General features: G+C 36.2%; 1 protein-coding gene across 1 annotated transcript in view; it reads right to left on the reverse strand.

The window, feature by feature from the left end:
* HDX (highly divergent homeobox) overlaps positions 1-13,002 on the reverse strand; it is a 158,891-nt gene extending 145,889 nt beyond the window's left edge. Inside the window, exon 1 of the mRNA XM_059910977.1 lies at positions 12,953-13,002. The gene's annotated coding sequence lies outside the window, so the exon portion shown is untranslated. The remainder of the gene's footprint in view (positions 1-12,952) is intronic.
* Between the last annotated feature and the right edge of the window lie 371 nt (positions 13,003-13,373).

Here is a 13,373-nt window from a genome sequence, read left to right on the forward strand (position 1 = left end):
TCTTCTAGTTATAGTTTGTTAAAGTGAAGCTCAAGTAACAGATTTTCAAGCTTTCTACTTTTCTACAAGTGTTTAATGCTCTAAATGAACTCTAAGTGCTGATTTAACTGTATTCCACATATTTTGATATGTTGCAATTTCATTTTCACTGATTACATAGTGCTTTCTAATTTCCCTTGTGGGCTCTCCTTTGACCCATTGGTTACTTACAACTGTGTTGTTTACTTTCCAACTATTTGGGGATTTCCCAGATATCTTTCATTTATTGATTTTAGTTTAATTCCTTTATGATCAGAGAACATCCCTCATATGACTTCAACTTTTTAACTTTTGATGGTTTGTTTTATGGCCCAAAATATGGTCCATGTTGATCAATTTTCTATGTGCTTCTGGGAATAATGTGTACTCTGCTCTCTTTGGGTGGAGTCAATTAGGTTGAGTTTGTTGAAAGTGTTGTTCAAGTCTTAAACAGTTATTAATTTTCTCTCTACTTATTTTAGCAATTACTGAGAGAAGCTGTTAACATTTCTAATTGTATACTAGTCTGTTTCTCATGTCTCTTTTAACAGTTTTTGATTCATATATTTTGGAGCTCTGTTATTAGGTACATAAATATTTAGGATTTTTATGTTCTCTTAATTAATTGATCCCCTTATCAATATGAATGATGTTCTTTACCGCTGATATTTTTTTCTCTGAAATCTTCTTTATCTGATATGGATATAGTCAACTTTATTTAGATTCATGGTATATATTTTTTCATTTATTTATGTTTAACCTATCTATTTCTTTATACTTAGGTGGGTTAGTTGTAGACATTTATAGATGAGTTAAAGTCTAATGTGACAATACCTGCCTTTTAACTGGTATGTTTAGACCATTTTGCAATTAATATAATTATTGATATGGTTGGGCTTAGATACAATCTATTTGTTTTCTATTTGCCTCATATGTTTTTGTTCCTTTTTTTCCTTTTTCCTATTTTGATTTTAATTAAACATTATTTATAATTCTATTTTATCTTCTTGGTTAGCTCATCACTCTTTGTCATGTTATTTTAATAGTTGTTTTAGTGACCATGGTATACACCTTTAATTTATTATCAAGATAATTTATCATAATATTATATATACTACTTCACATATAATAGAAGAATCTTACAATAGTATATCTGTATTTCTGTTCTACTGTCTTTTGTGCTATTGTTGTCATACATTTTGCTTTTACATATGTTATAAAACCTCCAATAAATGGTTATTTAAAAAAAATTAAACAGTTATCATTGAAAGTGATTTTCAAAAATTAAAAATCATACATATTTACCTACATATTTTTTACTTCCATTGTGTAGGTCCAAAGTTCTTTTTTTAGGTGCAAATGCAAGGAGCTTTACTGTAGTAATGCCCTTCATTTTCCTTAATTCTTTACAGGCTACATACAAAACAAAAACATAATAATGAAGAAAAATTAATTTCAATTTGGCATCATTTTCCTTCTGCCTGAAAGATTTCCTTGAACATTTTTGGTAGTGTGTTTCTGCTGTCAGTGCATTTTTTTTTCTTTAGAATGAGTAAGAAAACCTTTGTTTTGCTTTGATATTTTGATATAGAATTCTAGGTTAACAGATTGTTTTTTTAATCTTTCAGTGCTTTAAACATGTCGTTCCATTGTCTTCTGGCTTGCATTGTTTTCAACAAGATGCCTCCTGTCATTCTAATGTTTGTTCCCCTGTACATAAAGGTAACTTTTTTTCCCCTGGATACTTTTAAGTTTTCTTTTTTCTCTGGATTTCAGCAGTTAGATTAGGAGATGCCTTGGAGCCATTTCCTTTAGCTTTCTTCTTCTCAGAATTTGTTAAGCTTCTTGACTATGTGGGTTCATAGTTTTCATCAAATTTAGAAAGTTTTCAACTATTAATTAAAAATATTTTTCTTCACCTTCTGGGACTCAAAAACATGTATATTACATTGAGTGATATTGTCCCACAGCTCATTGTTGGTCCATTCATTTTTTTCCCCATAGTTTTACTTTTGTCTCTAGAATTTCAATTTGGATCTTTTAATAAATCTTCCATTTCTTTCCTCATCAGGCTTGTGCTTTCCTCTACCATCTTGAACATAGAGAATACAGCTTTAATAGCTGCTTTTACATTCTCTACTAATTCTAAAATCTATTATTTTTCATTCTGTTTTTTTAATTGTTTCTTCACCACACTATGAGCTGTATTTTCTTGTTTCTTTGCCTGCTTTTTGTAGTTTTTCATTTAATGGCAGATATTGCTAATGATGCTCTTCGATACTGGATGTTTTTATATTCTTTAAATATTTTGGAACTTTGTTCTGGGATATATTTAAATTACTTGGAAATTGATTCATCTGAGGTTTGCTTTGTTAGGCAAATCCAAAATTGCCTTTAGTCTAGGGCTAATTTGTCTCATTACTAAAGTAATACCTTTCTGAGGACCTTCCTAGATATTCCATGAAATATAGTTTTCCAGCCTGGTGGTTGAAAACCTAAACTATTCCTGGTCTTATGTGAGCTCTGAGGATTGTTTGCCTGATCCTTTCTAGTGGTTCTTTCCCCATCTGCAATAGTTTTCTCACACACTGGAGTTGATCAGTATTCAGCCAAAGATTCAAGGGGCCCCTCTACAAATCTCCAGAGCTCTATCTATGTGCAATTTTCTCCTGTGAGCATTCTCCCCTCCAGTACTCAAATTCTAGTCACCCTGTCCTCTGTGAACTCTGAATTCTGTCTCCTCAACTTAGAGAGACTTCCAGGCTGTTTGGTTCCCTTTCCCTTGGTTGTGGTCTGGATACTTTCTCCAGGCAGTGAGTTGGGACATTCACAGGGTTTATCTTATTTGTTTCCCTTCTCTCAAAAAATCGTGGTCCTATGCTACTTTTTGTCAAATGTCCAAAATCCACTGTTTCATACATATTTTTGCTGTTTTTTGTTTGTTTGTTTTTAGATATTTAAGATGAGAGGGTAAATCCTGTTCTTGTTACTTCATCATAGCTGTAAGCAGAAGTTCAGGTGGCCTTTTGGAGTGGTGGAGTGGGAACACTATGTTAGGAGTCAGGACATCTCTGTTCCTATTAAGCTTCACTACTTGCTATTTTTGTGACCTTAGCAAAGATAATTGACCTCTTGGGCCTCAGTTTCATCTGGAAAATAAAGTTATAAAATCTGTCCTACTCTTCTTCACATGATGAATTATGTTAATTAAAATACTTGGTAAACTATAATGTGCTATGCAAAAGTTATTTTTGTTAATTGTAAACATTTATGTAACCAACTTGTCATTCCTACTAGTAATAATTAATTTAACATATACCAAACCACTCCCACATAATGTGTAATAAACCTCAAATAAAGGAAACATACATTAATATATTCTCATGGCAAAAGGAAGACAGATCCTGACCCTCTTCTATGTAATGAGAGTTTGAACTTTTAAAGTTTTGGAGAATGAAAAAATTAAGCACAACACCAATGGGCATGGTGTCCATGTATGTAGGTGCCTCTGCATATTTTTTTAATGTAATATTTAGCAAAAGCTTGATTAAATATACAATAATGAACTGACACTTTGAACTTAATGAAATTTGAATACGTTCAAAAGAATTGTTATGGTGCACTTCCCTGGTGGTGCAGTGGTTAAGAATCTGCCTGCCAATGCAGGGGACACGGGTTCGAGCCCTGGTCTGGGAAGATCCTACATGCCGCGGAGCAAGTAAGCCTGTGTGCCACAAATACTGAGCCTGTGCTCTAGAGCCCTCAAACCACAACTACTGAGCCCACGTGCCACAACTACTGAAGCCCGTGCACCTAAAGCCCATGCTCCACAACAAGAGAAGCCACAGCAATGAGAAGCCTGTGCAGTGCAACAAAGAGTAGCCTCTGATTGCTGCAAGTAGAGAAAGCCTGCACACAGCAACGAAGACCCAACACAGCCAATAAATAAATAAATAAATAACTTTATTTAAAAAAAAAAGAATTTATGGTAAATCTGTTTTCAGAAGCTGTCACTTTAATGTGTCATTTACATTTAATGATCCTCATCTTTACAAACAGCAGTTCTATTTAGTTATTTTATAATTAACTAGCCAGAATTTGCAGATATTGCAAAAAAATAAATTTCAACATTTTCTAAGCATAAAGTCAAGTAACAGGCATTGCATCTATTCAAATACTATGAAAGGATATTCATTATTTGTTTATTGGGCTATAACTACTGAAATGCATTGCACACATCTCTTATCTTCCATTTTAGAGGTATAATTGGCCTCTATCACTTAGGTGGAAATATGAAACAGGAAATTTTAACTACAACCCAGAAAACTTTCTCAGGGCACAAAGAAATTGTACACTGACCTCACTTTAAAAAACACTTAAGAATTCTATATAATCAATGTTCATATTTTCCAGCTACACAAAAGCTAAATATATATTCATAATGACATGGGCATAAATTCCAAGATAATATTATGTATAAATTTTCCATATAAATAGATGAAAAGATATATCTACAGTGACATATATCTCTATAGCCACATGTCTAATGTCTAAATTCAAAGATGATGAATGTTTGTTCAAAAACAATCACTGGCAAGTAGATATACTAATCTCAGATTTTTTCATCAATTATAATAATTTGTTAGCTTTTAGTGACACTTGCTTTTATCACAAAGTGGCAATGTTAAAATAATAAAATACATTTAAACTACAAATACCTTATCATACACTCAGATGTCAAAACTCATAACAAAATAAGAAAGATCAATTTCAAACAGATAATCAGTTGGACAACAGAAGCATAAACAGGACCTCAATCGGATAATTGATTTCCTGTTGTCTTTAGCTCTGCTTTCATACAATCCCACATGCATACACTCAAACAGAAAAAATGACAATTAATGACCAGTGATATATAGCATCTCCTGATGAGTTAAATACTACCTTGATCCATATATATTTGTGACTAAATTCTATTTCTTTTTACATTTCTAGCCTCAAGCAAATCGTGCAAGTAAATAATTTCTATCTTTCACTAGTTCATGATAGTGATTCCACTGCCATAAGCACTGACCCCTAACATCTTGCAATTAACATTCTAATACCTTTAAATATAGGTTGCATTTTAATTTACTATTGAGGGTAGCTCTATAAAATTTCTCATAGCTGCACATTGCAAAAGTGATTGTTAATAAATTACTCATTATATCAAAATAATATATATGTCTCTTTAACTTCACCATACTGTGAATTTATCCTTATTAGTTCTCTCTTAACTTTTTTCTATCATCCACACAACTCTCTCCTACTCTATCCTACCTCTTCTCTCACTCCCAGCAAGAATTTCCATTGGTAACTAAAATTTGTTTTTAAAATGTTAAAGCCATATTTATTCACCTAAACTAGATATTCTTTTGGTGTTTTATGAGTCAGATTTACATACTATATGTTAATATTTAAGGGTAGTTTTACCTAGAAGCAAAGAGATGGACTGTTTGACTCTCACACTTTCCATTCCTGATTTTATTGCAAAAACTTTGGGGGAAATAGTATACATCTGTTCTTTGGGAGTTGGAGGAAGATTTCTCAAAGCACCCCATCTGGTGGTAAGTAGGTAACAGTATATAATTACACACATGTATAGTGTTGAACCAACACACACACATATCTAATTCATCAAATAGTGGAAGCATAAATTTATCCCTACAAATAATTTTAATAGACTAAGTACTGCTTAATGGTTTAAAAGCCTCATGGAGTGCAACTAAAATCTGATAGTCACAGGTAAAGTCTTTTCTTTCTTCTTCCTTTAAAAGAGGAAAACAAAATCACAAACAAAATCTTTCCTATATTGTCCAAATCCACCTTTGGGTCTCTGTCTGAGGAACTCTGCCTTAAGGTACTCAATTCATTCCATCAAATGTATTTTAATTGTGCCTTATGACTATAAAAGAGAAGTTTTATCATTATACCTGGTGGAAAGTCTCTGTGTGTAAGTGAACACATGCAGATTGTGGGGTTTTCTTTTCAAGATTATCAGTGAAATAAAACCCTCAAATTTAAAAATTTTCATAAAACTTGCAGACCTCTGAGAACACGTCCTTGGACCCCTAGGGGTCTGCAGACCTCAATTTTTAGAGACACCGCCCTATGTTAAGCCTATGACATTAAGATAGAAAACATACGTTATTACCAAATCAGAGACGTGTATATGTTTGAAGAGTGGGATAAACAGTGACCCCCTAATGTTTTTGTCAGCACTGCATTTCTCCTGCCTAGTCATGTTTTTCACTTGGATATGAGGCACAAAAGGAGAGATTGTTACATAACAAATGTGCTTCTGTGTATTTCATCACAATGCTATTCATTGGTGTTAATCAGACTAGATCTGAACACATGGACTATACTATCCAAGGTTTAATCATGACCATATTCAGCAATTGTTATTTTACCACTAATATTTAATTCAGGTAACCAGATAACCATTTGCAAAAATATTCTCAAGGCTATTTAGAAACTATAGCTTCACTTGTGAATTGTCAGAACACATATTGCTTCAATATACTTTGCAGTAGTGAGAAGTCGGAGCAAAACTTTTTGCAAAATAACCCTCTCCTCTCCAAGTCACTGCTCTCAAAAGCAGCCAATATATAAGTGAATTACCACAGATATTTTAATTTAGTCACTTAAAATTTTATTTATTAAGCATATATTTGCATATAGAGAGCTAATAATTTACTGTGTTCTGAACCTAAGTCTTAAACCAATTTCAAAGGAGTCTAGAGAGTCAAAAGAACAAAGGTGTTTCTCAATAATATCTTTATTACTTCTCTTTAAAGTTGAAGGTTAGGAAGTGGGTGATGAATGGCAGGGATGGTAGTTATTAAAATACTGTTTCCTGAAGAGAACATTAACACAATTTTGTCTGCACTTAATACTTTTTATTAATATATGGATTTAATAACTTCTTAAAATTTAATTAATAAATAGAATCATAGAATTTTAAAGCTAGAGATATCCTTAGGTATTATGAAGATCATGCCCTCATTTCACGGTTGAATAAACTGAGGGCCAGAGATGTGATGTATTTCAAACTTGTTTTACGAAAAATGTCTAATGTGTATTATAAACTCTTTGATGCCTAATTCACTTTATCCAACACCTAGAATATTAAAGAACACAAACTTAATAAATAAGTGCTTTTGAGGATTAACTTAAATATCAACTAAAGGACTACCCTGACTATATTAGTTTGCTAGAGCTGCTATAACAAAGTACCAAAAACATGGTGGCTTAAACAGAAATTTATTGTCTTGCAGTTCTAAAGACTAGAAGTCTGAGATCAAGGTGTTGGTAGGGTTGGTTCCTTCTGAGGACAATGAGGGAAGGATGGGTTGTAGGCCTCTCTTGTAAATGGCCATCTTCATATTTAGATGGCATTCTCCCTGAACACTGACCGATTACTTATCCCAATAACAAGATTAGAGGCTGGCTTCCTTTATCAGTCAAAAAGGCCATCAATTCCTGTGCCGACCCTTACCCCGCTACACCCCGAGGTATCTATATCCTCATTCCTGGAACCTGTGAATATGTTAGACTCCATGGGAAAAGTGAATGAAGGTTGCAGGAGGAATTAAGGTTGCTAATCAGTTGACCTTAAAATAAAGAGATTATCCTAGATTATTTTAGTGGGCCCAGTGTAATCACAATTATCTTTAAATGTGGAAGATGGAGGCAAAGAGTAAGTGTCACAGTGATGCAATATGAAAGATGTGATTAAACATTGCTGACTTTGAAGATGAAAGAGGGCCACATGCCAAGGAATGTGGATAGCCTCTAGAAGCTAGAAAAGATAAGGAAACAGATTCTTCCCTAGAGCTTCCAGAAAGGAAAGCCCTGACGACACTTTGATTTTCACCCTGTGAGACCTGTTTCAGACCTCTAACCACAAGAACTGTAAGATAATACATGTGTTGTTTAAAGCCATGTGTTTGTGGTAATTTATTACAGTAGCATATAGAAAACTAATACAGTTCCTCTTGAAGGTATTAGCAACAGTGACCCCAGTAAATCTATACTCTTCTGTAACACTGTTGACATGTCAAGTAATTAGGATAAATATCATTTTAATGGTAAGGTCATTATTATCAACAAAATAAGTAGGTTCAGTCACTCTTAACAATTTTACCCATCACACAGGCGTAGCTATCTTCTCAAAGAGACAATGTTGACTCCAGAATGGAGCAAAACTGATGTATATTAGCCAGATAATACTTTGATTACATATTACTTTACACATGTGAAAATGGACAAAAGGAAATTCAGAGCTTTCTATAACTACCAGCTCTTAAAATGTTTAAGTTGTACAGGAATTCATATTTCACTTTGTATCAGTGTTTCTCAGACACTTATGTGCATATGAATCACCCAGGGATCTCATTAAAATGCAGATTCTGATTCAGTAGGTCTTGGGTGGAGCCAGAGATTCTGCAGTTTCTAAGACGTCCCCAAGTGATGCCCATACTGCTACTCCATGGAACACACTTTGAATTGCAAGGATTTAATAGACACAGATGCACCAAACCCTACCAGATAAGTAAACTGGCTCCAAATCACAACCAATACTGAGTTCAAAAGTAGTCTCTCTCTACATTAAGTACTAGTTGGGAAAAGGAAAAAAAAAAAACACCACCTTTAGCATCTCTTAAGCATTCATTGGTGATAAAAGTGAGCCTCTAGGTTCTAATTAAAATGCTTGACTGATTATTTTAATAACTTACATACATATTCAAAAATAACTTCATGTTGTCTTAGAATAGTGGGGATGAGTAAAGGCTGAGCATTCTATACCTAATGTAATACTTCCCATTAATGTAGAATATATTTCTTCTTCCACATCTCACAATTCCTCAGATCTCTTCCGGTTGTTTCTCTGTTGAGGAGATTTCAACACAATAAACGATTGGTCTATGAAAGGGCAAAGCTATTTGGAGAATGGGTCTGGGATAATTACTTTCCTAAATGGCATAGCCATTTCATCCATGAAGCACACTGCAGGTAGACCAAGCTAACCAAGTAAGAAAGTATAATATATAAAGAAATATATTAAAGCAATATATTAGTGTTGGAGAAAACTTATGATCTATCCTTTCACAAAACCCAATGAAGAAACGCTTTCACCATTGCTTGGTACTTGACAATAGAAAAAATAGTGTATGGGTCTACATGCCTTCTGCCACCGAAGCCACTGGAGTCAAAACAAGGATCCCTTTCTCTTAAAAGTCATCCTATCTGTTAAAAATTTTCATTTCCACTGAGAGAGAAAGGAAAATGTCACAGGCATTACAGACTCATAAAGAGAGTAAGTCAGGGAGAAATTTTACACACACACAAACACAATTTTTGAAAACAAATGAAGAAGGGCCTCACTCTAGCTCTCCAACCTATAACCTAGTAGTTAAGAATGAAACCTCTAGAATGACACTTGCTTTGAAGTACTGGCTCTGCCACTTACTACTTGTATGACCCTGGACAAGCACCATGCTTGTTTACCTGAGAAAAGTGCCTACCCAGGGCATGTAAGTCACATGTGTCCATGGCTGTTTTAAGAACCATAAAATAAACTTCCCCCAGCCCCAAGGGAAGAAAAGCTAAGAAAATGTTTTCCTCAATTTTTGCCACTCTAACAAATAACACATTTAAAGATTCTAAGGATCAACCCAATTGGACATAAGTCTCATGTAAAACAACAGGAGATCAAGAGGGTAAGACAGCTCTGCTGTTGTAGATTTCTTTACAGATGTCAGATGTAAAGTATAGCATTTGATTGACAATATAATGATGTCAGTTGTTCAGTTCCCATGTACCTAGATTTCTGGTTAATCCAGGCAATTTTGCTACTAGTTGGCACAAGGATGATTCCATTGGCACAGACAAGTTTCAGTTTATTGTCGTGAAATTTTATGCAGGCTAGAAAGGTCTCAGGGTGTCAGTGACAGTTTCTGAATATACCAACCTCTCCAGTCCCCTTTGTATGCAGAATATATCTCTCTAGAATTTTCACTGTTTACTTCCAAATCACTATGCCTAGATATAGTGTACTCAGTGCAAGTATAAGACACCACCAATTTCATGTTTAGCTAACTGATTCCACTGTAAAATCAAAATCAACAATTCAAATATTTTTACCTTGTTGGGGATTACACTACATAAAAATATAATTCCCTCTGGGAATACAATTTTAAAAGCAGAATTAATTAAATATATATTTTTAAAATATTCATAGTATACTTACAATAGTCTATGACAATAGTTTTCAAATTTACAGAATGTAAAACCCCTTTGGACTGCTTTTCATCCATTTTCCTAAACCTCAAACCTTGATGTAATATTGGGATGGTGCCTCAGAGTGAAGCAGCAGTCCAAGTGAAATCTGTAGAAAGCCTCTGTATTAAACCACAATCACTTTCTTTCAAATAAAACTGAGCTCCATGCAACAATGCAGTTTGAAGCCCAAGGGGTAGGGAAGTGACAACTGATATATTATAAAATAGCAATTATGGCAGCCATCACAATGATTAGCTCTGATTCAAGATGAAAACTATCAGTGACAGTCAATGTAAAGCAGCAAATGCAAGACATCCTGCAATAAAAAGAGTGAATAATTACTGGATTTAAGAGAAGATGCATAATGAAATGTTATCAAAGAGAAATATAGACAATGGAAAATGTCTTAGTATTTTTCAAACTGAGAAAATTACAGACAGAACCACTTCTGGGATAAAGTTCCCTTGGTCTTATTAATGAGGACAGAACATATTTGCAGGCTACCCAATATATAGAGATGTCTGTTTTTCTGTATTGCATTTTCTTTGAATCATATTGAGGTTTATTCAGTCACTGGAGGGTCCCTTGCTTGACTAATGATGAATAAGTTTTCACATATATACAGTTCTTTTGATAACTGTATTACTTTGTTTCCCAAGAAATTGGAAAACAAAGACCATATACAGCTGTAGATATTTCAAATAGTCATCCAGATGCTTTGGATAAAGAAGTATATGGTAGATGGCATGGTCCCAACTCTTAAGAACAGGTTTAAAATCCAGTTGAGGAGTCTAGTCTAACACACACATACATACACACACACAATAAAATTAAAAAATAAGAAGACAGTATAAGGCAGGCTATAAGAAAGTGACAAATATAAGAACTGATGTAGGAGTTCTAGAAAAGGTGAGCTTAATAATGGTTGGATTAGACTTGGAAGGTACTTACAGAGAGGTGCAACTTAAGTTGAGCTTCCAAAGTGAGTAAGACGTGAATAGGCAAAGAGAGAGCATCTTAGGCGAAGGGAGTGGTAGTGGTACAAGGAGCAAAGTTCTGGAGGTAGATTCTTGTGGCGACATTAGGGAGAGTTGTGCACTGAGAAATAAACTAAGATAAGGTTCCTGTGGTATAATAAAGTCAGATTACAAAGCTCTTTGCAATCCAAGTGTAACTGGGCTTGGAACAATAGAAAATAAGAAGCCAATAATATTTTGGTGAAGAAAAATGACTTGATGAAGGAAGTCATCAAGCCGTTAGTCTGACAGGATGAATTAGAAGGCTGGCTAGGAGGCTCCTGGAATGACTGGATGGGTGGTAATGAAAGTTCAGACTGTAAAATAAGGGAAAAATGGTAGGAGAGGCTTTCAAAGGAAAACTCACCAGGACGTGATAATCCCTTAACTATGAGAAATGGAGAAAAATCCAGATTCCTCTGTAAAATAGGAGTTCATGATCAGACAGTGGAGCAGAAGTATTAACACTACTATACAATTTCTCCACCAAGGACAGACAGGCAGGATGTTCCTCATGGTTGCCGAGTGATATAGCCCCTCCCAATAAAGGGGAGTCGTACAGGATCTCTCAAAATAGGATTTGACCTTGGTGGTTCTAACAGAGACACAGAGGAAGAAGGAAGGACTTAGCGCCAAACCTGAAACCGAGACCAAAGCTTTAAAAGAAACCTTTCCAAGAAGGAAAAAAAAAAGACAAGAAAGGAAAATTTTTTACTCTGAGTCTCTCCAAAGAGTTTGTTTCAAAAATCACTGAGCGGCACGCCAAATCAGAGTTCCTTGAAGACTAAAAGTTGGACTCACTTGAATAGTGTTTCTATTCTCCAAATGGTTTCTCATCTCAGTAATTTCTATTCCAAACTCCTATCTGAGTTCTTTCCATTATTCTAAACCTGATAACTGTAGATTAAGAATTTGCCTTCTTAAATTTTTCAGGCCCACTCTGGGGCTGCATATGCTCATTAGGCCAGATTCAAAGTAACTGGCAGATTCTTTCCATCAACTAGCGCTTGAAACATCACAAGGCCAACTTACCAACCCTTCGCATATTCTGCCCAGACAGACCTCAGCCCAACCCCCTCCAGCGAAACGGAAAAGGCGCATGCGCAAACGCAAACTCCACGCCTATACTCCTCGCCACGAACTCCGCCCTACCACCCCCACCTCCCCGCAGAGGTTGTTATTGCGCAGGCGCAGCACCTCCAGCGCGTTTGAGTAGGGCTGTGAGAAATCCACAGTCCAGTGAAATCTAGAAGTGTTAGAATTCACTCCCCCTCCTTTCTTCGGAGGCAGAGGCGCCACTTCCTCCTACTCAGGGGCCAGAAGCGCGTCCCAAACGTCGCACTCTCTCCGAGCAAGGTCCTTCGCTCTCTGCCAGTGTCTACTGTATCCCTATCCTCATCTCGTTTTTAATCTCACGCTGCCGCCAGGCTTCACTCGGAGGGTAGAGGCAGTTGGCTCCCCCAAAGCCGCACCAGTTTGTTGGCAGCCTCTTTAGGCCTCTGAACCTCCGTGCCCCCCACTGGGCAGAGCATTAGCTCGGTGCCTTGCTCGCCCTCCTTCGCCCTTCACACCTACCCATGCTGGGTGCTTACCTCGGGCGTGGTGCAGTGACGGGAGGGATCAGAGGATCCCAGATCAAGCCAGGGTTGGGGCAGGCGTATTCAGCGAGATTTTTCCTGGGTCTCCACTGCCTCCTCAGACAATGAAATCAGCGTGTCCGATCATCAATTCTCATCATGATCGTGACGTCACAAAAGACAGCGGCCAATGGGAGCCGAGATCAGCTCCGGACAGTCCCTGGCCTCAGCCCAGAACCCAAGAGTGGGGAGGGGGAAGGAGAAATAGCTGCCTGCAGTGGAGCTGCCTCTTCCCCGCACATATCAGCTGCATCCAAAGCCAGGCCTCTCTGTACCTCTCCCTTCCTGAGTAGAAGTGAACGCCCAGCATCCCTGTGACTATAGTAGTTATATGCCAGCCATTTGAGCAGGTGCTGCCTGGTCTTCCGACTTGAGA

This window comes from Balaenoptera ricei, chromosome X (assembly GCF_028023285.1).
Source record: "Balaenoptera ricei isolate mBalRic1 chromosome X, mBalRic1.hap2, whole genome shotgun sequence".
In the NCBI taxonomy this organism is placed as follows: domain Eukaryota; kingdom Metazoa; phylum Chordata; class Mammalia; order Artiodactyla; family Balaenopteridae; genus Balaenoptera; species Balaenoptera ricei.